This window comes from Cherax quadricarinatus, chromosome 7 (genome assembly GCF_038502225.1).
Source record: "Cherax quadricarinatus isolate ZL_2023a chromosome 7, ASM3850222v1, whole genome shotgun sequence".
Classification (NCBI taxonomy): Eukaryota; Metazoa; Arthropoda; class Malacostraca; order Decapoda; family Parastacidae; genus Cherax; species Cherax quadricarinatus.
In genome coordinates, this window is record NC_091298.1 from 19,664,498 (window position 1) to 19,687,731 (window position 23,234).

Here is a 23,234-nt window from a genome sequence, read left to right on the forward strand (position 1 = left end):
AACACTGTATGCCAGTATGCTTCTTAAATCTGTCAAACCAGCCTCTGTTGGCCTTAAATTCACTAACAGCACTGGTTCCAGGCATTTTCTTTACAAGATCGGCATGCAGTTGCCTTGCCTATCACCCGCTGTCTGTTTATTGTTGATCCACACCACCACCAACTTCTCAACCTCTTCAACTGTTTGTGTTCTATTTTTGGTTAACGTGTCAACAGGTTTCGCAACATTAGCTTCCTCGAGTTCTTTTCTCTTCGCCAGGATAGAAGTGAATGTTGATTTGTTTTGCCATACATCCTGGCAAGCTCGCCCACATGTAAGCCACTCGTATTTTTGTACTATCTCCTTCTTCATTTCTATGGTGTTCCTCACTTTCTTTACCAAAGGGCTGCCACTATGAAGTTTCTTTGGGCCCATGGTGGCTTATTTCACAGTCACAATCAATAAGCAAGCACCAAACACAATGAATTTATTGTGAAATGCTCAGATGAGCGCGCAGGGTAATGTTCACACAAGGATAAACAAAGCTAGACTGGCTCACGACGCCTGTGCGGGGAGATGCGCAGGCGTGGGCAGGCGGGCAGGTCTGGTACGCTGGCCGAAACACAGGGCAACGGCCAAAACTCGGGACAAAATTTAGCCGAAAAAAGTGGTCGAAACTCGAAGCGGCTGATACTCAGGGCGGCCAAAACTCGGGGTTCCACTGTACAAAAAAAATTGTTAGCTAAGTACAAGTACTGTTCTGTAATTGTAAGTTATGGCCTTATCTTCAGTTACTGTTACAGATACTGTACTTACATTACCCTTCAATGCCATGCCTTGTTGATGATGCTGGTCTCTTGATCCAAGAAGTAGGAGTTTCTCTTCCTCAGGCACTCTGTGACCTCTACGAGTTTACCGTTTCCTCAGGAACGTGATAATGATGTACTTATTGTTGTTTTGTTTTCTATTTACCAAAAAGCAAAATTTGCAAGATAAAATATTGATATTAGTAGACTAATATTGTTCCTTGCAGGTGTGGATGAAGTGGACTACAGTCTATATCCATGTGTAGATTTTCAGCACCAGTGGTTGCGAAGTTACCTCTCCCATTACCAGGAAATACCCGAAGACCAAGTAAATAATCTTGATGTGGAGGTTTGGTATGTTTGGGTGAACAAGTTTGCACTTGCTTCACATGTGTGGTGGGGTATATGGGCATTAATACAGGCCTATTATTCATCTATAGACTTTGATTTTCTTGGGTAAGTACAGTACTGATTGTTAGATTTACAATGAGGGTAACAATACAGAAACTAGTTTTAACATTAAAATTAAGATGAACATGGAAAATATAATATAGTGATCATTCATGATATATCTAGAGCTTTTATAGTCAAATAAAAAAATAAAGAAATTAATGGTTATTATGATGCATTATACAAATGATAAATTTTAACATGAATCTTGATTGAATGTATATAACTCTTTGATAGAACATAAGTTTAATATGGTAATGACTAAGAAAAATTGCTTGTAAATACAAATAAGAGTGTAGGTGTATGGTGACCCAAAAAGAAAGAAACACTTTCATTATCATTCAACACTTTTGCCATCATTCACATATGATCACTGACTTTGCAGAGGTACCCAGATATGACAGTTTAGATGTCACTCCAAACAGCCAATATACCAAACCTCTCCTTTAAAGTGCAGCCATTGTACTTTCCCATTTCCAGGAGTCAAGTTCAGCTAACCGGTTTTCCTGAATCACTTCACAAAATATTACCCTGCTCACACTCCAACAGCTCGCTGGGTCCCCAAAACCATTAGTCTCCATTCACTCCTATCTAACACACTCATACATGCCTGCTGCATGCCCAGGCCCCTTGCAATCAAAACTTTTTTGTTATAAATTGTATACAGTAGGGTCCCACTTATATGGCAGGTTAGGTTCCAGACTACCACCGAAAAGCAGACATTGCCGGAAAGCAGAACGCCATAAGCATAGCTTGATTAATGATACTCAGCATGGATTCACAAGAGGCCGGTCTTGTCTAACTAATTTATTAACTTTCTTCAGTAAAGCTTTTGAGGCTGTTGACCACAATAAAGAATTTGATATTATTTACTTAGATTTTAGTAAGGCTTTTGATAGAGTTCCGCACCATAGACTGTTAAAGAAAGTGGTAGCTCATGGCATTGGGGGAAAAGTGCTCTCGTGGATCGAGTCATGGCTCACTGACAGGAAGCAGAGAGTGTCCATAAATGGGGTTAAATCCGAGTGGGGATCTGTAACAAGTGGCGTTCCACAGGGATCAGTCTTGGGCCCGTTGTTGTTTATAATATATATCAATGATCTTGATGAGGGAATTACTAGTGATATGAGCAAATTCGCCGATGACACAAAGATAGGTAGGATAATTGATTCAAACGTAGATGTTATGGAACTTCAGGAGGATTTAAACAAACTCTATTCTTGGTCAGAAAAGTGGCAGATGCAGTTCAATGTAGATAAATGCAAGGTTCTGAAGCTTGGGAGTGCCCATAACCCTAGTACTTATAAGTTAAATGATGTAGAACTTAGCCATACAGATTGCGAAAAGGACTTGGGGGTTATGGTGAGCAGCAACCTTAAACCAAGACAGCAATGCCTAAGCGTACGTAATAAGGCAAATAGATTACTGGGATTTATATCAAGAAGTGTAAGCAACAGAAGTCCAGAGGTCATACTGCAGCTTTATACATCATTAGTAAGGCCTCACCTAGATTATGCAGCTCAGTTCTGGTCTCCGTATTACAAAATGGACATAAATTCGTTAGAAAACATTCAGCGTAGGATGACTAAATTAATACATAGCATTAGAAATCTTCCTTATGAAGAAAGATTGAAGACTCTTAAGTTACATTCACTTGTTAGACGAAGAATGAGGGGAGACCTGATCGAAGTGTATAAGTGGAAGATAGGTATTAATAAAGGGGATATTAATAGGGTCTTGAGGATGTCTCTCCAAGAGAGAACCCGCAGTAATGGATTTAAATTAGATAAGTTTAGATTTAGAAAGGACATAGGAAAGTATTGGTTTGGAAATAGGGTAGTTGATGAGTGGAACAGTCTACCTAGTTGGGTTATTGAGGCTGGGACTTTGGGTAGTTTCAAATCTAGGTTGGATAAGTACATGAGTGGGAGGGGTTGGATTTGAGTGGGACTTTCACATCAGAGCTTATTTCTTGGGTGGCATTGAAAATTGGGTTGGGCAAATGTTTTGTTAGTGAGATGAAATGTAAAGGACCTGCCTAGTATGGGCCAGCAGGCCTCCTGCAGTGTTCCTCCTTTCTTATGTTCTTATTTTTTTCCACTTATAAAGACAGCAACCACCCAGGGAGGTACTACCGTCCTGCCAAGTGAGTGTAAAACGAAAGCCTGTAATTGTTTTACATGATGGTAGGATTGCTGGTGTCTTTTGTCTGTCTCATAAACATGCAAGATTACAGGTATGTCTTGCTACTTCTACTTACACTTAGGTCACACTACACATACATGTAAACGTTTATCTATACACACTCATCTGAGTTTTCTTTGATTTTATCTTAATAGTTCTTGTTTCTTATTACTTTTCCTTTTATGTCCATGAGGAAGTAGAATAAGAATCTTTTCTCCGTAAGCCATGCGTGTTGTAAAAGTTAGCTAGTTGTGATGAATGGTTTGAAAAACCGACAAGTTGAAGATTGAGACACTTATGCAACATATGGGAATCTTTATTCAGCAGAAGCAGAAGGAGGCAGGGTCATAGTGGTACCAGCCACTAGTTGAAGTAGGTCTTCGTCCAAAGGTTGGACAAGTGTTGAAGAATTCTTTGTAACAAGATCCCATGATGCTGCAGTGTCTGACAGTTGTGATGAATGGTTTGAAAAACCGACAAGTTGAAGATTGAGACACTTATGCAACATATGGGAATCTTTATTCAGGAATAAAGATTTCCATATGTTGCATAAGTGTCTCAATCATCAAAAGTCAACTAAAATGCCGGGAACAATGGACTAGTAACCCCTTTTCCTGTAATAATTACTAAAAAGAAGAAAATTTTCAAAGTGGGATGTCTGAATGTGCGTGGATGTTGTGCGAATGATGAGAAAGAGATGATTGTGGATGTTATGAATGAGAAGAAGCTAGATGTCCTGGCTTTAAGTGAAACAAAGCTGAAGGGGGCGGGAGAGTTTTAGTGGAGAGGAATAAATGGGATTCGGTCAGGGGTTTAAAATAGTTAGAGCTAAAGAAGGAGTGGCAATAATGTTGAAGGATAAGCTATGGCAGGAAAAGAGGGACTATAAATGTATTAATTAAAGGATTATGTGGAGTAAAATAAAGGTTGGATGTGAAAAGTGGGTTATAGTAAGCATATATACACCTGGAGAAGAGAGAAGTGTAGAGGAGAGAGAAAGAGATTTTGGGAAATGTTGAGTGAATGCATGGGGAATTTTGAACTAAGTGTAAGAGTACTTGTGGTTGGGGATTTCAATGCTAAAGTGGGGAAAAATGTTGTGGAGGGAGTAGTAGGTAAATTTGGGGTGCCAGGGGTAAATGAAAATGGGGAGCCTTTAATTGAGCTATGTGTAGAAAGAGGTTTGGTAATAAGTAATACATATTTTATGAAAAAGAGGATAAATATACAAGGTATGATATACCACATAATGAAAGTAGTTTGTTAGATTATGTATTGGTGGATAAAAGGTTGATGGTTAGGCTTCAGGATGTACATGTTTATAGAGAGAACTGATATATCGGATCATTATCTAGTTGTACCTACAGTTAAAGTAAGAGGTAGATGGGAAAAGAGGAAAATGGCAACAACAATTAAGAGGGAGGTGAAACTAACTGAGGAGGAAGTTCGGGTGAGATACAAGCAACTACTGGCAGAAAGGTGGGCTGGTGCAAGTATGAGTAGTGGGGAGGTTGAAGAGGGTTGGAATACTTGTAAAAATGCAGTATTAGAATGTAGGGCAGAAGTTTGTGGTTATAGGAGGGTGGGTGCAGGAGGAAAGAGGAGTGATTGGTGGAATGATGAAGTAAAGGGTGTGATAAAAGAGAAAAAGGTAACTTGTGAGAGGTTTTTACAAAGCAGAAGTGTTATAAGAAGAGTAGAGTATATGGAGAGTAAAAGAAAGGTGAAGAGAGTGGTAAGAGAGTGCAAAAGGAGAGCAGATGATAGAGTAGGAGAGGCACTGTCAAGAAATTTTAATGAAAATAAGAAAAAATTTTGGAATGAGTTTAACAAGTTAAGACAGCCTAGGGAACAAATGGATTTGTCAGTTAAAAACAGAGTAGGAGAGTTAGTAGATGGGAAGATGGAGGTATTGGGTAGATGGCGAGAATATTTTGAGGAACTTTTAAATGTTGAGGAAGAAAGGGAGGTGGTAATTTCATGCACTGGCCAGGGAGGTATGCCATCTTTTAGGAGTGAAGAAGAGTAGGATATAAGTGTGGGGGAGGTGCGTGAGGCATTATGTAGAATGAAAGGGGGTAAAGCAGCTGGAACTGATGGGATCATGACAGAAATGTTAAAAGCAGGGGGGGATATTGTGTTGGAGTGGTTGGTATTTTTGTTTAATAAATTTGTTTAATAAATTGAGTGCTGGAAATAGGAAGTACAATGCCTGCACTCTAAAGGAGGGGTTTGGGATATTGGCAGTTTGGAGGGATATATTGTGTATTTTTATACATATATACTTCTAAACTGTAGGTAGTAGGTTGGTAGACACCAACCACCCAGGGAGGTACTACGTCCTGCCAAGTAAGTGTAAAACGAAAGCCTGTAATTGTTTTACATGATGGTAGGATTGCTGGTATCTTTTGTCTGTCTCATAAATATGCAAGATTACAGGTATGTCTTGCTACTTCTACTTACACTTAGGTCACACTACACATACATGTACACGTTTATTTATACACACTCATCTGAGTTTTCTATCAAACACGCTGATGCCTGCTGGAAGTTCGCACACAAAACCTAGGACAAAGTTCTTTGTCTCCACAGACTCCTAAGTGCACCACTCACTCTTTTTCCCTCATCAATTCTATGATTCACCTCATCTTTCATAGACCCATCCGCTGACACGTCCACTCCCAAATATCTGAATACGTTCACCTCCTCCATACTCTCTCCCTCCAATCTGATATTCAATCTTTCATCACCTAATCTTTTTGTTATCCTCATAACCTTACTCTTTCCTGTATTCACCTTTAATTTTCTTCTTTTGCACACCCTACCAAATTCATCCACCAGTCTCTGCAACTTCTCTTCAGAATCTCCCAAGAGCACAGTGTCATCAGCAAAGAGCAGCTGTGACAACTCCCACTTTGTGTGTGATTCTTTATCTTTTAACTCCACGCCTCTTGCCAAGACCCTCGCATTTACTTCTCTTACAACCCCATCTATAAATATATTAAACAACCACGGTGACATCACACATCCTTGTCTAAGGCCTACTTTTACTGGGAAAAAATTTCCCTCTTTCCTACATACTCTAACTTGAGCCTCACTATCCTCGTAAAAACTCTTCACTGCTTTCAGTAACCTACCTCCTACACCATACACTTGCAACATCTGCCACATTGCCCCCCTATCCACCCTGTCATACGCCTTTTCCAAATCCATAAATGCCACAAAGACCTCTTTAGCCTTATCTAAATACTGTTCACTTATATGTTTCACTGTAAACACCTGGTCCACACACCCCCTACCTTTCCTAAAGCCTCCTTGTTCATCTGCTATCCTATTCTCCGTCTTACTCTTAATTCTTTCAATTATAACTCTACCATACACTTTACCAGGTACACTCAACAGACTTATCCCCCTATAATTTTTGCACTCTCTTTTATCCCCTTTGCCTTTATACAAAGGAACTATGCATGCTCTCTGCTAATCCCTAGGTACCTTACCCTCTTCCATACATTTATTAAATAATTGCACCAACCACTCCAAAACTATATCCCCACCTGCTTTTAACATTTCTATCTTTATCCCATCAATCCCGGCTGCCTTACCCCCTTTCATTTTACCTACTGCCTCACGAACTTCCCCCACACTCACAACTGGCTCTTCCTCACTCCTACAAGATGTTATTCCTCCTTGCCCTATACACGAAATCACAGCTTCCCTATCTTCATCAACATTTAACAATTCCTCAAAATATTCCCTCCATCTTCCCAATACCTCTAACTCTCCATTTAATAACTCTCCTCTCCTATTTTTAACTGACAAATCCATTTGTTCTCTAGGCTTTCTTAACTTGTTAATCTCACTCCAAAACTTTTTCTTATTTTCAACAAAATTTGTTGATAACATCTCACCCACTCTCTCATTTGCTCTCTTTTTACATTGCTTCACCACTCTCTTAACTTCTCTCTTTTTCTCCATATACTCTTCCCTCCTTGCATCACTTCTACTTTGTAAAAACTTCTCATATGCTAACTTTTTCTCCCTTACTACTCTCTTTACATCATCATTCCACCAATCGCTCCTCTTCCCTCCTGCACCCACTTTCCTGTAACCACAAACTTCTGCTGAACACTCTAACACTACATTTTTAAACCTACCCCATACCTCTTCGACCCCATTGCCTATGCTCTCATTAGCCCATCTATCCTCCAATAGCTGTTTATATCTTACCCTAACTGCCTCCTCTTTTAGTTTATAAACCTTCACCTCTCTCTTCCCTGATGCTTCTATTCTCCTTGTATCCCATCTACCTTTTACTCTCAGTGTAGCTACAACTAGAAAGTGATCTGATATATCTGTGGCCCCTCTATAAACATGTACATCCTGAAGTCTACTCAACAGTCTTTTATCTACCAATACATAATCCAACAAACTACTGTCATTTCGCCCTACATCATATCGTGTATACTTATTTATCCTCTTTTTCTTAAAATATGTATTACCTATAACTAAACCCCTTTCTATACAAAGTTCAATCAAAGGGCTCCCATTATCATTTACACCTGGCACCCCAAACTTACCTACCACACCCTCTCTAAAAGTTTCTCCTACTTTAGCATTCAAGTCCCCTACCACAATTACTCTCTCACTTGGTTCAAAGGCTCCTATACATTCACTTAACATCTCCCAAAATCTCTCTCTCTCCTCTGCATTCCTCTCTTCTCCAGGTGCATACACGCTTATTATGACCCACTTCTCGCATCCAACCTTTACTTTAATCCACATAATTCTTGAATTTACACATTCATATTCTCTTTTCTCCTTCCATAACTGATCATTTAACATTACTGCTACCCCTTCCTTTGCTCTAACTCTCTCAGATACTCCAGATTTAATCCCATTTATTTCCCCCCACTGAAACTCTCCTACCCCCTTCAGCTTTGTTTCGCTTAGGGCCAGGACATCCAACTTCTTTTCATTCATAACATCAGCAATCATCTGTTTCTTGTCATCCGCACTACATCCACGCACATTTAAGCAACCCAGTTTTATAAAGTTTTTCTTCTTCTCTTTTTTTAGTAATTGTATACAGGAGAAGGGGTTACTAGCCCATTGCTCCCGGCATTTTAGTCGCCTCATACGACACGCATGGCTTACGGAGGAAAGATTCTTTTCCACTTCCCCATGGACAATAGAAGAAATAAAAAAGAACAAGAGCTATTTAGAAAAAGGAGAAAAACCTAGATGTATGTATATATATATATGCATGTGCGTGTCTGTGAAGTGTGACCAAAGTGTAAGTAGGAGTAGCAAGATATCCCTGTTATCTTAGCGTGTTTATGAGACAGAAAAAGAAACCAGCAATCCTACCATCATGCAAAACAGTTACAGGTTTTTGTTTCACAGTCATCTGGCAGGACGGTAGTACTTCCCTGGGTGGTTGCTGTCTACCAACCTACTTTGATTTTATCTTAATAATTCTTGGTCTTATTGCATTTCCTTTTATATCCATGAGGAAGTGGAATAAGAATTTTTCTTCCGTAAGCCATGCGTGTTGTAAAAGTCAACTAAAATGCCGAGAACAATGGGCTAGTAACCCCTTTTCCTGTAAAGATTACTAAAAAGAATAAGAAGAAAATTGTCAAAGTGGGAAGTCTGAATGTGCGTGAATGTTGTGCAAATGATAAGAAAGAGATGATTGTGGATGTTATGAATGAGAAGAAGCTGGATGTCCTGGCTTTAAGTGAAACAAAGCTGAAATGGGTGGGAGAGTTTCAGTGGAGAGGAATAAATGGGACTAGGTCAAGGGTTTCAAATAGTTAGAGCTAAAGAAGGAGTAGCAATAATGTTGAAGGATAAGATATGGCAGGAAAGAGGGACTATAAATGTATTAATTCAAGGATTATGTGGAGTAAAATAAAGGTTGGATGTGAAAAGTGGGTTATAGTAAGCGTATATGCACCTGGAGAAGAGAGAAGTGTAGAGGAGAGAGAGAGATTTTGGGAAATGTTGAGTGAATGTGTGGGGAGTTTTGAACCAAGTGTGAGAGTACTTGTGGTTGGGGATTTCAATGCTAAAGTGGGGAAAAATGTTGTGGAGGGAGTAGTAGGTAAATTTGGGGTGCCAGGGGTAAATGTAAATGGGGAGCCTTTAATTGAGCTATGTGTAGAAAGAGATTTGGTAATAAATAATACATATTTTATGAAAAAGAGGATAAATAAATATACAAGGTATGATGTAGCACGTAATGAAAGTAGTTTGTTAGATTATGTATTGGTGGATAAATGGTTAATGGGTAGGCTCCAGGATGTACATGTTTATAGAGGGGCAACTGATATATCGGATCATTATTTAGTTGTAGCTACAGTTAGAGTAAGAGGTAGATGGGACAAGAGGAAGGTGGCAACAACAAGTAGGAGGGAAATGAAAGTGTATAAACTAAGGGAGGAGGAAGTTCGGGTGAGATATAAGCGACTATTGGCAGAAAGGTGGGCTAGTGCAAAGATGAGTAGTGGGGTGGGGGGTGAAAAGGGTTGGATGAGTTTTAAAAATGCAGTATTAGAATGTGGGGCAGAAGTTTGTGGTTATAGGAGGGTGGGGGCAGGAGAAAAGAGGAGTGATTAGTGGAATGATGAAGTAAAGGGTGTGATAAAAGAGATAAAGGTAGCTTATGAGAGGTTTTTACAAAGCAGAAGTGTTATAAGAAGAGCAGAGTATATGGAGAGTAAAAGAAAGGTGAAGAGAGTGGTGAGAGAGTGCAAAAGGAGAGCAGATGAAAGAGTGGGAGAGGCACTGTCAAGAAATTTTAATGAAAATAAGAAAAAATTTTGGAGCGAGTTAAACAAGTTAAGAAAGCCTAGGGAACGTATGGATTTGTCAGTTAAAAACAGAGTAGGGGAGTTAGCAGATGGGGAGAGGGAGGTATTAGGTAGATGGCGAGAATATTTTGAGGAACTTTTAAATGTTGAGGAAGAAAGGGAGGTGGTAATTTCATGCACTGGCCAGGGAGGTATACCATCTTTTAGGAGTGAAGAAGAGCAGAATGTAAGTGTGGGGGGAGGTACATGAGGCATTACGTAGAATGAAAGGGGTTAAACAGCTGAAACTGATGGGATCATGACAGAAATGTTAAAAGCAAGGGGGGATATAGTGTTGGAGTGGTTGGTACTTTTGTTTAATAAATGTATGAAAGAGGGGAAGGTACCTAGGGATTGGAGGAGAGCATGTATAGTCCCTTTATATAAAGGGAAGGGGGACAAAAGAGACTGTAAAAATTATAGGGGAAAGTGTACGGTAGGGTTATTATTGAAAGAATTAGAGGTAAGACAGCATGTAGGATTGCGGATGAGCAAGGAGGTTTCAGAGTGGATAGGGGATGTGTAGATCAAGTGTTTACATTGAAGCATATATGTGAACAGTATTTAGATAAAGGTAGGGAAGTTTTTATTGCATTTATGGATTTAGAAAAGGCATATGATAGAGTGGATAGGGGAGCAATGTGGCAGATGTTGCAAGAATATGGAATAGGTTGTAAGTTACTAAATACTGTAAAGAGTTTTTATGAGGATAGTGAGGCTCAGGTTAGGGTGTGTAGAAGAGAGGGAGACTACTTCCCGGTAAAAGTAGGTCTTAGACAGGGATGTGTAATGTCACCATGGTTGTTTAATATATTTATAGATGGGGTTGTAAAAGAAGTAAATGCTAGGGTGTTCGGGACGGGTGGGATTAAATTATGGGGAATCAAATACAAAATGGGAATTGACACAGTTACTTTTTGCTGATCATACTGTGCTTATGGGAGATTCTAAAGAAAAATTGCAAAGGTTAGTGGATGATTTTGGGAGTATGTGTAAAGGTAGAAAGTTGAAAGTGAACATAGAAAAGAGTAAGGTGATGAGGGTATCAAATGATTTAGATAAAGAAAAATTGGATATCAAATTGGGGAAGAGGAGTATGGAAGAAGTGAATGTTTTCAGATACTTGGGAGTTGACGTGTCAGCGGATGGATTTATGAAGGATGAGGTTAAGCATAGAATTGATGAGGGGAAAAAGGTGAGTGGTGTGTTGATGTATATGTGGAGTCAAAAAACGTTATCTATGGAGGCAAAGAAGGGAATGTATGAAAGTATAGTGGTACCAACACACTTATATGGGTGTGAAGCTTGGGTTGTAAATGCTGCAGCAAGGAGGCGGTTGGAGGCAGTGGAGATGTCCTGTCTAAGGGCAATGTGTGGTGTAAATATTATGCAGAAAATTCAGAGTGTGGAAATTAGGAGAAGGTGTGGAGTTAAAAAAAATATTAGTCAGAGGAGTTGTTGAGGTGGTTTGGTCATTTAGAGAGAATGGATCAAAGTAGAATGACATGGAGAGTGTATAAATCTGTACGGGAAGGAAGGCAGGGTAGGGATCATCCTCGAAAAGGTTGGAGGGAGGGGGTAAAGGAGGTTTTGTGGGCGAGGGGCTTGGACTTCCAGCAGGCATGCGTGAGCGTGTTAGATAGGAGTGAATGGAGATGAATGGTATTTGGGATGAAGGGATTCAGGGAAACCGGTTATTTTTATATAGCCGAACTTGAGTCCTGGAAATGGAAAGTACAATGCCTGCACTTTAACCCTTTGACTGTTTCAGGCCCCTTTCTGAAACTGTCACTCTATGTCGCTCAATTTTTGAAAAAAAAAAATTATTTTTTCTTATGAAATGATAGTCTTTTCCCGATGGTAATGACACCAAAAGTTCGAATTTTGGTCGAAAACTCATGGAATTATGCTCCCGCGAAGTTAGCGGTCTCGGCGACATATGCGTATCGGCGATTTTGCCGAGTTTGAGCCCTATTTTCAGCCAATTCCATTGTTCCAGTTGACCAAACTCATAGCTGTTTCTTTAGAACTCCATTTTATCTATCAGCTGAGTACAAGAAAGCTCCCATTTACTAATTTGGACTACCCAATATGGTGGTCAGAAATTTGCAGTTTGGCCAATTTCACGCAAACTAAAAAAGATGCCAATTTCAAAATAGGGTCCAGAATAAACAAGGTAGACATTCGTGGCACTAAAATAACATATGCGCTGTTCATTAGTCACATCTCTAGGGCCCCTCTTATATTACTATTGCTTTCTATTTTGATTTTTTATTCATTCAAAAAAATACAAAATTTACTGTTATGCAGACTACTGCATTATTGTAAAAATGGTATAAATAATATCAGTGCACTAGTGAAAGAATATTAGACTCCCCAGTTGACATGTATTGGACATGTGGTGTGATTTATTTACTCCTGAACATTGGTAAAAATCGAACATTTCCGCTACTTTGAGCTCAGTTTCAAGGTCATTTTCATCATCAAAGTAATGAAAATCATCTCTATTTCTGTAATATGTTTTCCATTTTATCACCTAAGCCCATGAAAACGCGAATACAACGATAAATACTATACGAAAATACACCTCAAAGTCGGCGTTTTATTCCAAAAAAACGATCAGTTTTTTTTTTCTCATTACGCAATGCGTGCTGCAGGATTTTTTTTATGTGGTGCACACTGACCACACAGACCCATTCTCTCACATGTGGGCCTACAAGCTTTCTCCCGCTTGATTTGAAGCCACTAGAATTATTGAGTATATATACGTCAGAAACATTGGCTCGTAAGACGTATTTATACGTCGAAAACAGCCAAAGGGTTAAAGGAGGGGTTTGGGATATTGGCAGTTTGGAGGGATATGTTGTGTATCTTTATACGTCTGCTTCTAAACTGTTGTATTCTGAGCACCTCTGCAAAAACAGTGATTATGTGTGAGGTGAAAGTGTTGAATGATGATGAAAGTATTTTCTTTTTGGGGATTTTTTCTTTCTTTTTGGGTCACCCTGCCTTGGTTGGAGATGGCCAACTTGTTTAAAAAATAAAAAAGTACGTGATCAACCCTGGCTGTTAAGACGTACATGTACATGACCGACCCTCAATGGGTTATGTATACACACTCAGATGAGTGTGTATACATAAACGTGTACATGCATGTGTAGTGTGACCTAAGTAGAAGTAGCAAGACGGGCCTGAAATCTTGCATGTATGTGTTGTATTATATTATTTTGTATTCTAAGAATATTCTTTTATTTTTGCAGGTATGCTATTACTAGGCTTAATGAATATTTCAAGAGAAAGAATCAATTTCTGAGACTCGAAGCAAACCTTTAGCAGATCCAGCTACTGATATAGAACCTCCTTTTTGAAAAAACTATGGAAGAACGAAGAAATGTATTATCAACATCCATTAGTCTGATGCTAGTGAAAAGTCTGAATGTCAAAATTTCATGGTGCTATTATATGAATGTTGTGGTTACTTTCAACTTAGGTGTGTAAATTTTGAATGAATGAGCTAGTACAGGAGCTCTCCAACATATTCACAGTTTGTGCTCCCAGTGTTTCAACTTAAGAACGAGTTGTTTGAACATCATAAGTGCAGATTGTGACTCAGGCGATCGTACGTCGGGATTCCCTGTACTGGTTGTAATGCCATAGTAAACGGCAACAAAGCTTAGAAAATGCTTGTGCTTCCACATCTCAGTAAATGAGAATAATCTGTAGTTCCATATACTTTTGGACTACAGGGTCAGGACTATGTGTACTGGTGGCATTTTTTGTGTAACAAGTCATGTACTAGTAAACACATAAATTTTATAAGTTATACATGTATATTCATTAGATGGAGTTACAAAGGTTGATTGTTAATACACATTTAATGAACAGGCCCCTTGTAAACATATTTTGTCATTGCTAATACACTTCAGTATACTTCCTTTATTATTGTCTCTAGTGTTTTATTATATTAGTGGCATTGCAATATAATTGCCTCATATTAGCATTTAAGATTTTACTTGTCATTTTTCCGACAGCTCAATGGTAGTTGGATTGAGTTTTCTGTATCATGACTCTAGGTGCAAACACGTCTGTCACATTTTTCTGTTATTTGCCGAAAATAAAGAAATTTTCATCACAAAGGAGAGAAAAAAGGAAAAGATAGTTTTGAGTACTGGGGGCTTAAGCATCTAGTAGGCTTGTGCAAGCATGTTAGGTCAGATTGAGTGGAGACAAGTGATTGTTATGACTTGACATGCTGTTGGAGTGGGAACAAGATAACATTTACTGAGGAATTCTGGGAAACTGGCTAGCAGGACTTAAGTAGTGGAGGTAGGCAGTATAGTCGCTGCACTCGGAAGGAGAGGTGGTGATGTTACAGTTTGGAGGGTCATTTGAATTGTGATGTTTGTGCACATCTGGCAAGAGAGCTATTGAATGAATGAGCCCTTGTGGCTTAGCGCTTCTTTTTGATTATAATAATAATAATAATAATATTGAATGAATGATGATGAATGTTTACTCTTTTTGAGTCATCCTACCTTCATGAGAGGTGGCCAGTGTGTTAAGAAGAGCAATGAACATTGTTTTCCTTTTAATTGTAAGAGAAAAATTTAGTTGATATGTGTGAGAGCTGGGAGGGTACGTACTGACATACCGGTAGGCAGTTACTAGCTGTGATGATTTAGCTAGATAGTGGTAATTTCAAGGATATTTTTAGAAGAAAAAGCTTTTGTTATATAATGTACCCAAGGTAGAAATTTATGTATATCTGATAAAACCCAGCTATGCATGAAAAATTGTATAATATATGTTTTCACTGCTAAAGATATCATTATTATTATTATAATCAAAAAGAAGTGCTAAGCCACAAGGACTATACAGTAAAGATATCATTGAAATTCCTTGTGATGAGATGTTTAGCACTTTGGAAGTCAATGCTACATAAAATACTGTACACACTTCGCATACCAGGTAGTGCAGCTTTATTTTTGTCAAGTTTTTTTTTATTAACACATTGGCCATCTCCCACCAAGACAGGGTGACCCTGAAAAAAAAAAAATCATTTTCATCATCACTCACTCCATCATCAGCACCCCCTCCTTCAGAGTGCAGGCACTGTACTTCCCACCTCCAGGACTCAAGTCTGCTTTGCCAGTCTCCCTGAATCCCTTCATAAATGTTACTCTGCTTACATGCCAACAGCACGTCAAGTCATAAAAACCATTCATCTCCACTCGCTCCTATCTAACACATTCATGCATGCCTGCTGGAAGTCCAAGCCCCTCGCACACAAAACCTACTTTACCCCTCCAACCATTCCTAGGCTGACCCTAACCCTTCCACTACAGATTTATATGCCCTCCAAGTCATTCTGTTTTGTTCCAACCTCTCTAAATGTCCAAACCACCTCAACAGCCCCTCCTCAGCCCCCTGAATAATACAGAGACCCCTACATATGAACATTCGTGTTGCAAACTTTTGATGATATGAACGATTTGTGGGAAGTGTTGAGATATAAACAATGCATAGTAGATTACTCTAGCGGCATTGTTCATGCATGTGCTTGTGCTCTCTCTCCACAAATTCAGTCTTATTTGTGATTATTATACTCCCAATATGTCTGGTGTTGAGCACAAAAGCAGTGGTGATGCAGGTGGTAGTGCTAAGAAGTGCCAGGCCATCACAGTAGAAACAAAAGTGGATATAATGTATTTTTTGTATTTTTCCTGTGTTCACATGTATGTTTAAACTGTACAGTTGTAGGTTACTCGATGTTCATACGTACATATGTACACTGCTGTACAGTACTGTATGTGTACATATGTTGGACTTACGAACGACTGCTCTGAACTGAACCTGTTCGTAAGTAGGGAAGTATCTGTACTTTAGTAACCCTCCACACCACCTCCTAATTTCCAAACTATGGATTCTCTGCATTATATTTACACTGCATATTGCCCTCAGACACATCTCCACTGCCTCCTTGTTGCAACATTCACTGCTCATGCTTCACACCCATATAAGAGCATTGGTATAACTATACTCTCATACATTCCCCTCTTTGATTCCATGGATGATGTTCTATGTCTCCACAGACTCTTCAGTACACCACTTACCTTTTTCCCTCTAATCAATTCTACGATTCACCTCATCTGTTAGATCCATCTGCTGACAAGACCACTCCCAAATATCTGGAGATAATATCTATACCATAGGTGTTCAGTGGCTGAGTTATTTTCTTTTGTATTTGAAAATAAACATTCAAGATGGAAAGCACCTTCATAGCTATGAATGGCTAGCAATGTTTAGTGTAAATCTACTGTAGTAGTTTGCTAATTTTAGCCTTGTTTGTACTGTGTGTACTGTACCTATTTTTTTTTTTTATACCTGTGAGCTCATCAGAGTACTTTGTAAATGTCTCGACTACCTACCGATGTATTTACTGCAGAAAGAGAGCTGTGCTTGGTGCCCTGTCTTCACTATTTAACCATACAAGTGACTGGTTTCAAGGGTTCTTATGCCCTCACAGCTTGACCTGAGGCCTGAGCAACAAGGCTGTTGCTGTTAGTCACCAGCTCTTATAACGTTCACAACCTGGCTGAATGCAGATATGGGACTTGGCCCCCTAAGTGTTTTTCCATTTTTTGTATATACAAGTACTATATCTTTCTCCATTCCAACAAGTACATTCCAGTTGCTTTAAGGCATTCCCAGTTTTTTAGCTCTGATCACTCTCCTGCCTAGAAAGGAGATGTGAGGACAAAAATATTCAAGATGTGAAAGCACCAGTGATTTTAACAGTGTGACTTTTCTTGTTTTGAAGGTTATCATTATCCACCCTGTTATTTTTTTGGCCTTTGCTGCATTTACTTTATATGTTCTTGAAGTAATGTCATCCAGCATTGTTATTCCTGAGTCTTTTTTGCCTGTACCTTACATTCTGTGAGATGGTTTGTCTGCATTTTGTGTCCTGTGCTCATTTGGAGTTTTTCACTCATTCTGTATTTAAGCAGTTGGAATTTGTCAACAGTGAACATCATTTTCCCTTGCTCATTGGAAGTCTTTGTTGCAACAGTATGTTTGTAATTTTTATCTTTTTCCCTCATGCTTAGTTTGGCTTTGCCATTAAAAAATGATATGAAGCTGAAGTTAGTATTATCTGTGTCTGCTATGTGGGTGAGAAATAGTATAGATGACATGACTATACCTTGAACATAAGAAAGGAGGAACACTGCAGGAGGCCTGTTGGCCCATACTAGGCAGGTCCTTTACAATTCATCCCACTAACAAAACATTTGCCCAACCCAATTTTCAATGCCACCCAAGAAATAAGCTCTGATGTGAAAGTCCCACTCAAATCCAACCCCTCCCACTCATGTACTTATCCAACCTAAATTTGAAACTACCCTAAGTCCCAGCCTCAATAACCCAACTTTGCTAAGACTAGATTTTGTTTTGTTTAATGTCACTCATGGTGGCTGTTCTGTTAGAAATCCGGATTATGTACAGTGGAACTTCAATATTCGCACGTCCCTATATTCGTACAAATTGATATTCGCCCAACATTTTCTAGAAAAATTTGACTTGGTATTCAGACGTTTCCCTGATATTCAACCTAAACAAAACGGTTCATCTGGATGAAGTCCGACGAAAACGAAGCATCATGCACTCAGTCTCTCGTCAGTTTTCATTCATTAAACGTCATTCCTACAAGTTCTGTGAAACTTTTTGGTCTTTCATTGTTATTCTGTGGGTTTTTTTTTTTTAAATATTTTCATTGAAAATAAGTAATCATGGTCCCTAAACAGAGTAGTGATCCAAACAAACCTTAAAGGAAAGCTGTGAGAACAACAATTAAAGTGAAAAAAAAAAAAAAGAATTCATTGCAAAGTGAGAAAGTCGAACATGTGTGTCGGACCTGGCCACTCAGTATGGTATGGCAAATCCACCATATCGTCTATATTGAAGAACAGAGGCAATAAAAGGGGTTTGTGTGGCAAGAGGAGTAAAAATTCTTGCTGTGAAAAGGTCACAGATAATTGAAAAAATAGAAAACTTTTGTTAATGTGGATTAACAAAAATTTTTAGTGTGGATTAAGGAAAAACAATTGGCCAGTGACAGTGTTTCTGAAACAATAATTTGTGAAAAAGCAAAGCAGTTGTATGGTGATTTTAGGCGAGACACCCCCCGGGAAACAGTGCTGAAAGTGATGAATTTAAGGCAAGGAGGGGCTGGTTTGATAGGTTTAAAAAGAGGAGTGGGATTCATAGTGTAGTAAGGCATGGGGAGGCTGTCAGTGGTAACAGAGATGAGGCTGAAAAGTTTAAGGAATTTAAAAACCTATGTGGACATTGAGGGATTTATTCCTCAACGAGTTTTTAATTGTGATGAAACTGGCCTTTTATGGAAAAGAATGCCTAAGAGAACCTACATTACACAAGAAGAAAAATCATTACCAGGACACAAGCCCATGAAAGACAGGCTTACACTTTTGTTGTGTGATAATGCTAGTGAGGACTGCTAGTCCCCACTAGCATTATCACACAACATTACTAGTCTACCACTCTGAAAATCCAGAGGTATTTAAGAAAAACAATGTGATAAAAAGTAAACTCAGTGTAATGAGGAGGACTAATAGTAAAGCTTGGGTAACAAGGCAGTTCATCACTGAGTGGATACATTGAAGTGCTTGTCCCAAGTGTGAAGCAGTACCTTGCAGAAAGAAAACTTACCATTACGGGTACTTCTGGTAATGGACAATGCTCCTGCTCACCCTCCAGGCTTGGAGGAAAATTTGGTGGATGAATACAGCTTCTTACCCCCTAACACCACTCTTATCCAACCCAAGGACCAGCAGGTAATTTCTAATTTTAAGTAACTTTACACAAAAGCACTGTTTAAATGGTGCTTTGAAATGACCTCTGAAACAGAGCATACCCCTAGGGAATTTTGGAAAAAACATTTTAATATCCTCCAGTGTTTAAGGATTATAGACAAAGCCTTGGGGAGTAGTTTCTTTCAGGACAATGAACTCTGCCTGGAAGAAATTGTGGCCAGACTGTGTGTCATTCAGAGATTTTGAAGGCTTGGAGGCAGAGCCTGTAGTGAAGGATGTTTTCTGGGCTAGTCCATGGGTTAGGAAATGGATGATGAGGATGTAGAGGAGTTGGTGGAAGATCACAAGAATGAGCTCACCATAGAAGAACTTAAAGACCTGCACAAGGAGCAGCAAGAAGTGGTTGAGGAAATTTCTTCTTCAGAGGAGGGAAGTAGTAAGGGCAACATTTCCATTGCAGAAATTAAGGAAATGTGTTACCATTGGGCTCGAACACAGAACCTGGTAGGAAAATGGCATCCTAACATTACTTTTGTGAATAGGTGCATCAACCTGTTCAGTGACAATGTTGTTGACCACTTTAGAAAATTTCTGAAAAGTTGTCAGAGCAGACAACATTCCACGGTATGGGCAGGGATTGAACCAGAAGTGAGGGAGTTGTAAAACTCCAGACTGATGTGGGTTCAATCCCCTCCCATACCGTGGTTTGTTCGCAATCGTGTCATTACGATTTCTTAGAGTCGGGCAACATTGAACAGTTTCTTTAGCAAAGAAAAAAAATGCTAGTGATTCCCCATAATCAAGTGCTACTGCACAGAGACAGAAAAGAGAAAAAACACCAGATAGGCAGTTATCTGATGTTTTTATGGAAGGTGATGCCCTTTCCAACAATAACATCTCTCCACCTTCCTCTTAGGCCAGCAACACTCCTTAGTAAAAGTAAAGTGTAGTTAAATTTTCATTTATTTCATGTATTTACTGTTTTCATAGTTTTCAAGTATGAGTTTATGCAAGCAAATATTAGTATACAGGTTTAAATAAGTAATATTTTAACTTAAAATGTTTTACAATTAGTAAGTTTTGGGGTTTGGAATGGATTAATCCAATCTTCATTATTTCTTATAGAAAAAATTGATTCAATATTCATACAACTCATCATCCGAATAGCCTCCTAGAATGGATTAAGTTCAAATATCAAGGTGCCACTGTAATGCGTGAGTGTGTTAGATAGGAGTGAATGGAGACGAATGGTATTTGGGACCTGACGAGCTGTTGGAGTGTGAGCAGGGTAATATTTAGTGAAGGGATTCAGGGAAACCGGTTATTTTATATAACTGGACTTGAGTCCTGGAAATGGGAAGTACAATGCCTGCACTTTAAAGGAGGGGTTTGGGATATTGGCAGTTTGGAGGGATATATTGTGTATTTTTATACGTACATGTATATACTTCTAAACTGTTGCATTCCGGGCACCTCTGCAAAAACAGTGATTATGTGTGAGTGAGGTGAAAGTGTTGAATGATGATGAAAGTATTTTCTTTTTGGGGATTTTCTTTCTTTTTGGGTCACCCTGCCTCGGTGGGAGACGGCCGACTTGTTGAAGAAAAAAAAAATCTGTTGACCTCATTTTATGAGATATCACTTCATGGTAACATTTGCCAAATGCCTTTGCAAGATCTGCATAAACCACATCCTCAGTTTGTTTTCTTTCAGAAGCCTCAGTGATTTTGTCATAAGGATTAAGGATTTTATTTCTTTGCATAGCTAAGTACAAAGAAAGCCTCTATCATGCTGGGGCATTTCGAGCAGATTAAACCTAATGCTTAACAGACTGCTTACTACTAGGCATATACGTCATAGTTGGTTCTAATAGAACATTGTTTTTTATATTTCAACAGAAGTAGTAAGTGGTTTAGCAGTAATTGAATTAAGTATGTAATTGATTAACAAGTTACAGTATTATATTTTGGCACATTTTACATAATAAGATTGAGATATAATGATCTAGTAGTTGTGACAAGCTTTATTTTGCCTCTCTAAATCCATGTTGACTTGTGTAGTTCATGCATGTCCATGAAGTTAGTAACTTGACATCTCAGCACCAATTCAAAGGCTTTTGTGATTTCTAATGTTGTTAATGGTTTGTAATTTGTTACTTTTTGGCCATAGCTTTGCTGTTGTTTTATAAAGTAAGGCTACGTGTACACTTTCAGGCCTCAGGCATTTCATTCAACTCTAAGCTTCTCCAAAAAACATTGAATACTTGTGCCAGTGGTGCTTTGTATTTTTCTATAAATACAGAGTTCCAGGAATTGGGAATAAAATTTATATTCCAAGCGTTGTTGATGCACTTGCTAACTTTTTTTGGATTCCATTCCATCATGAAGAAAAACTTTCTAATATGTTTTTAGAACCAATTTTCTCAGTTTACACAGGTGGCTACTTGCTACATTGGTTGATGTTGGAAAATCCTCTTTATATATTTGCATATTTTTATGACCTTGTACAATATGTGCATATTATGTCTTCTCTTTTCTTGATAATAGTCAATTAAGGCATTTTTAGTGTTCTTGGCTTTTCTTCATAACTCATATTTTTTTTTTTTTTTTTTTATGTTTCTTCATCCATATGTCTGAAGGATATTTTAAATTTCATCATTGCACTATGTGGGTTTCTCACATGATTGTGTATTGCTTAACATGCCATTTTCCTCTCATGGCAAGACTTGCACTGCTGTATTCAAGTTTACTGGAAATATTTGCAGATGCTAGTTACACATAGCAGCTTGTGGTAGTAAGACCCTTAGTACAGAGCTAACCTTATTGTAAACAAAATTTTGCTCTTGATAGAGCAGAGAACTTTTTGGGGAATTTTTTTATATTAATAATTAAATGGGGTTATTAATTGATGCTGGTTATTTTAAATTGGTATGATATTTATTTGTGTTGTGTTTTGTTCATGTTCATAGCTTGTATTGTGTGTTAATTTTAACCATTTTATTGTGTTAATTTTAACTGTTTTTATTGTGTATATTTGTATATTATTACCTTTTATATTGGTACAAATACTGAGTGACCTATACAGTCAAAATGCTCTGTAAATATCAGTTACTGCTCTGGGTAGAGCTCTACCTATATGACTTCTACCATACATGTCAGCAATACCTACCATCCAATACACTAGCACAAGTTGTTTCTGAAACAGTTACTAGTACATTCTTTGGCGTGGACTGTGGTAGTGGTATTAGTGTGTGTGTGTGTGTGTGTTTCCTCATTTTTTAAGTAACTCATTGCCATACTTACATTTCTCTGGAAATTATTGAGAGATGTTGGCTACACATGGCAGCAAGTGTTTGATGTATCTGAAACATTTTCTTTAATAATGGAAGAACACAATGGAAGGGCAAGTAGTTGGTAATGAGTTGATAATAGCATCACAGTAGTGAGTGGCAAGTAGCTGACAAAGTAGGAATGTACAACACACATAGGATGTTTCACCCTAAATAGTGATTTATCAAGTCATAGACTTGATAAATAACTAGAGCAAAATTATATGAAATAAAAAGGCTCTTTGCCATACATGTTTTACAGCTGTAGTATTAATATCTTGGTGCTCAGCACCACACTCATTCCTTCTCTCATGCCAGCATTCTATTTTGATGCAATATATTGGCGATGGCAGTATATCACATGTTATATGCAAATGAGTCTGGGCAATTTCCTTCCCAGTTAAAGACATAGTGACTCATCACCACTGGACCACTAAACTGTTAACCAGTTGATGTTAAAATTCCATAAAATTCCTTGTAAACCATGCAGTGCAACATGTGACATGTACTGATGGCTGCTTGGTAAGCATTAAATGAATTTTGTATGATATTTGTAAGTAAATTTATGGTGAAATATTTAAAACTTGGAAACTGTTTACCCTCCTAAGCATTTAAAACCATTTTTAATGTTGGTTCTGTAATTTTCTGAGATTTTGATACAAACCTTGAATGACAAATGAGGTATGTTTGTATACTGTATATAACCACTTTGTTGTCAGTTTAAATAGCGTTGTTGTCTGGAGATATAAAAGAAATGTCAGGCATTAAAAATGTCTTACCTATATTCATGTGGTTTGCC

The 23,234-nt window shown here is 38.4% G+C and overlaps 1 non-coding gene across 1 annotated transcript; it reads left to right on the plus strand.

Moving 5' to 3' along the window:
• The first annotated feature begins 989 nt into the window (after positions 1 to 989).
• On the plus strand, positions 990 to 23,018 carry LOC128686841 (uncharacterized). Its single transcript, XR_011391672.1, has 2 exons — positions 990 to 1,241; positions 13,534 to 23,018. It is a non-coding gene; the product is annotated as an uncharacterized protein (transcript).
• Positions 23,019 to 23,234: the final 216 nt, after the last annotated feature.